Genomic DNA, 4911 nt, shown 5'->3' with positions numbered 1-4911 from the left:
ACAAGGAGGAAAGTACTATGTTTTCTGCTGTTGTTGTTGTTCTTTGTTTTAATTAAGAGAGGTGAAAAGGTTTTCACAAGTCTACAGGAGGATGTGGTCCCCTGCATCCACATCAGCTGAGGCTAAGTGATAGACCCTGTCCTGGTGACTGAAAGGAACTTTGAGCCTGGGAACAAGAATAAGCTTCTCATCTCTACTCAATCTATTAATAAATATGCAAGGGATTCCAAGCTATGTGGAATTTTTATGTCACACAAAACACAAAGGAAGAACAGGTGCTCGCTTCAGCAGCACATATACTAAAATTGGAACAAAACCAAGAAGATTTGCATGACCCCTGTGCACAGATGACATCGAAATTGATGAAGCATTCCATATTTTAAAGCAATGTTTAGTAAGTCAATAGCCAACATCTAGCCAAAATGGAAAAAAACTTGAAGCAATCCAACTAAAAACTGGGACAAGACAGGCTGCCAGCTCTCTCCTTAGCTACGAAATATAGTACTTAATGTTTAAGCTAGAGCAACAAGACAAGAAAAGGAGATGCAGGAAATAGGAATTGGAAAGGAAGAATTCAAGGTATCACTATTTGAGGGTGATGTGAGAGTATAAATGAAAGCTCCCCAAAATTCTACAAGAGAACACCTGTAGCTGATAAACAGCATCAGCAAAGTGGTTAATACAAAATTAACTCAAAGGAAACAGTAGTTCTTCTTTATAAAATTAAAAATGGACTGAGAACAAAATTAGGGGGAAAAACACCCTTTTTAATTGCCATGAAAACTATAAAATATTTTGATGTAACTCTAACCAAGCAAGTGAAAGATCTATATGACAAGAGCTTCAAGTCACTGAAGAAGGAAATTGAAGAAGATTTCAGAAGATGGAAAGATATCCCATTCTCATAGATAGGTAGGATTAACATAATGAACATGGCTATCTTAATAAAAGCAATCTAGATATTCAATACAAAACCTATCAAAATTCCAACACAATGTTTTACAGACAATGAAAGAGCATTTCTCAACTTATTATGGAATAGCAAAAGCCCTGGATAGCCAAAATTATTCTGAACCATAAAAGAATCTCTGGAAGAATCACTATCTTTGAACTCAAGCTGTACAACAGAACAATAGTGATAAAAACCACATGGTATTGGAACAGAAACGGTAGGTTGATCAATGGAACAAAATCAAAGTTACCAAAGAAATAATACCGCACACCTATGTACACTTGATTTTTGACAACCAAGCCAAAACCATACAATGAAAAAAAGAAATCATCTTCAAGAAATGGTGCTGGTCTAACTGGATGTGTGCATGTAGAAGAGTTCAAATAGATCCATATTTATCCCAATGCACAAAACTCAAGTACAAGTGGATGAAGAAACTTAACATAAAACCAGATACACTGTGTAAAAAAAGAGAAAGTGGGAAATAACCTTGAATGGATTGTGACAGGAGCAAGTTTCCTGAACAGAACACCAATGGCTTAGGCTGTAAAATAAAAATTGGTAAATGGGACCTCATGAAAGATAAAAGTTTCTGTAGGGCAAAGTACACTGTCAATAGGACCAAATGGCAGGCTACACATAGGGAAAAGATCTTAACCAACACTACATCTGACAAAGGGCTAATATCCATAATATATAAAGAACTTAAGAAGTTGGACTTTTTGGGGCAGTGGTGGCACAAGCCTTTAATCCCAGTACTTGGGAGACAGAGACAGCCAGATTTCTGAGTTTGAGGCCAGCCTGGTCTACAAAGTGAGTTCCAGGACAGCCAGGGCTATACAGTGAAACCCTGTCTCATAAAAACCATAACCAAAACCAAACCAAACCAAACCAAACCAAACCAAACCAAACCAAAACAAAACAAAACAAAACAAAACAAAACAAAAACAAACAAACAAAACAAAAAACAAAAAACCAAAAAAACCCAACAAAACAAAACAAAAAGAAGTTGGATTTCAAAAAAAAAACTCAATTAAAAAATGGAGTATAGAGCTATATAGAGAATTTTCAAAAAGGAATCTCAAATAGCTGAAAAGCACTTAAATATTCAACATCCTTAGTCACTGCAAATAAACAGCCTTAAGGTTCCATCTTACAACAATCAGAATGGCTAAGATAAAAACAACAAGAACAACAACAAACACCAAAAAACAAACAAACAAACAATAAAAAACCCAAACACTCAAGTGACAGCACATTTTGGTCCAGATGTGGAAAAAGAGGAACACTCTTCCATTGCTGGTGGGCTTGCAAACTCATAAAAACAATTAGAGGAAAAATCTGAGAGCTTCTCAGATAATTGAAAATATTTGTATCTGAAGACTCAGCTATACTGCTCCAGAGTATATACCCAAAAGATGTCCCACCATACCTTAAGGAACAAGTGTTCCACTATGATCATAGCTACTTTATCCATGATAGCCAGAAATGTGGATGCAACATCAACTGAAGAACTGATACAGAAAATCTAGTTCATTTACATAATAGAATACTAATCAGCCATTAAAGACAAGGATATCATGAGGTTTTCAGGGTAATGAATGCAACTAGAAAATACCATGGTGTGTGTGGTAACACAGATCCAAAAAGAACATGAGTGGTATGTACTCACTTGTAAGTGGATATTAGCCAAAAAGTACAGAATAACCAGGTTATTGTGAATAGAACCTAAGAGCTTATACAAGGATGTAGTGAGGATGCTTGAATCCCACTTAGAAAGGGGGATAAAATAGTGATGTAACTAACCTGGACCCCTGGGAGTGCCAAGAGAATGAGCTACCAACCAAAGATTATACATAGGCTGGTCCAAGGCCTCTAGCACATATGTAGCAGAGGGTTGCCTTGTCTGTGTTCAGTGGCAAAGGGGCAAAGGGTGTGCCTTGATGTCCCAAATCAGAGGATAACCAAAAGGGGCAACCTCTCAGAGATGAAGGAGTGTGGCAATGGGGATGGACTCTGTGAGGGGAAGGGCTGGGTGCATGGTAGCATTTGGGAAGTACATACATAAATAAAATTTTAAGAAGAAAAAGGAGGAGGAGAAGGGGGAGGGGGAGAGGTAGGAGGAAGAGAAGAAGAAGAAGGAGAAGAAGGAGAAGGAGAGGGAGGAGAAGGAGAAGGAGAAGGAGAAGGAGAAGGAGAAGGAGAAGGAGAAGGAGAAGGAGAAGGAGAAGGAGAAGGAAGAAGGAAGAAGACGAAGAAGACGAAGAAGACGAAGAAGACGAAGAAGACGAAGAAGACGAAGAAGACGAAGACGAAGAAGAAGAAGAAGAAGAAGAAGAAGAAGAAGAAGAAGAAGAAGAAGAAGAAGAAGAAGAAGAAGAAGAAGAAGAAGAAGAAGAAGAAAAAGGAGGAGGAGGAGGAGGAGGCAGAGGAGGAGGAGGAGGAGGAGAGACAGAGAGACAGAAAGAGAAATGGAGGGAGTGAAGGCCAGAGTCAACACAGTAGCAAAGTACCAACCACGCAGGAAGACATTTTGTGTATTGCTGTGGACAAAGGAATGGTTTCCTCCCAAGTTTTCTAAAGCGTATTCCATCTCAAGGTAGAGAAAGACTGTAGTAGAGAGACATTTGCAAATCCCATAACCATTTCCATAGACATTACTTTTGAGCCTACAAAAATGACAGTTCCCTTCACATTGTGAAGTGTGTGTGTGTGTGTGTGTGTGTGTGTGTGTGTGTGTGCATGTTTGCATGAATGCATTTTTGTGTATGAATTGATTCAGGAATGGTTATGCTGTGGGGCTGTCTGTATATCTTAGATCATTACATGAAAGTAATGGACTTATTAGAAGCCTAAATTAATATTATTGAATAGTATAGAAAAAACCAACAGATTGTTAGGGGAGGGAAGAAGACAACCAGGAAGCAAAGCCACTTGATTAAGAGCCAGGATGTCTTTTACCACTGGCAGCATCAAGGACAACATCAGATTGGGTGGCTGCCTACAAGTCACATTGAAAACTTTATCCCCATTCCTAAGCTTTCCTCTAAAGCAGTTCTTTAGCACCCTGGATCTTCTCCCACATGTCACTCTTTGGGTTGAAGCAAAGTGCTTATGTTTAGAAAATGGTAGGAGGAAAATGTTTATGTATTAACGCTTTATACAGACAGGGAGTTACATCTTCTGCCTAGAGATGAGGTTTAATTTTATTTGTACCTGGACCATTCTAGTCATTCTGTAAATATATTTACTTCTCCCTTTTGGCTTCCTAGTACTTGATTATAAAATGCTTTTGTTGGATTTGGCTTGTTAGGAATTTTTTGTTCTCACTTTGCACATATGGAGCTATATCACACATATTGTGTTCATGAAGACACTATACAAATTATGGACTATGACATGGTGCTGGGGATTAAAGAGCATCAAGGAGAGTAGATGCTCAGTTGATTCTAGTATTATCATCATCATTGTCATCAGCATCATCACAACATCACAGGTCCTCCATCAGTAGTCTGTGTATATTGTGTCTTGAGTCTTCCAAGTTTGCTAAATAAAGATTATGTAAGATGAGCAATAGGACAAATGAATATTCATGGGACAGTAATAGTAGAACACTTCCAAAGGCCAAAGAATCTTCATAAGAAAAAAATAGAGCTGAGTACAGTCCTGAGCTAAACGGGATGGAATTACCTAGGCTTACCCCTTCATGGCTGTGGAGACATAGACCCTGCTGCAATATTTGACAATTCCTTTAACCTTTATAAGTTAGAATAAAGAAGGTACCGTCAACTGGAATTTGTTACCTCAATTGTTTTATTCCAAGTTACCACTAGAGTCCTCCAATTTTGCAGCCTGGGGGCTCACACTGATTTCAACCATATATAGGATCAATTCTCTCATGATCGAGATGCAAGTAATGCTGATCAGAGATGGAGGGATCTTACACAAGTTCATATAGA

At 38.3% G+C, this 4911-nt stretch overlaps 1 non-coding gene across 1 annotated transcript; it reads left to right on the top strand.

Moving 5' to 3' along the window:
• The first annotated feature begins 275 nt into the window (after positions 1 to 275).
• Positions 276 to 382, top strand: LOC115030909 (U6 spliceosomal RNA). Its single transcript, XR_003836511.1, has one exon. It is a non-coding gene; the product is annotated as a U6 spliceosomal RNA (small nuclear RNA).
• The last annotated feature ends 4529 nt before the right edge of the window (positions 383 to 4911 follow it).

Source organism: Mus caroli, unplaced genomic scaffold (genome assembly GCF_978045245.1).
Source record: "Mus caroli unplaced genomic scaffold, Mus_caroli_1 scaffold_6, whole genome shotgun sequence".
NCBI classification, from domain to species: Eukaryota; Metazoa; Chordata; class Mammalia; order Rodentia; family Muridae; genus Mus; species Mus caroli.
The sequence above is the reverse complement of the archived record's forward strand: the minus strand, read 5'-3'. Positions and strand labels throughout refer to the sequence as shown.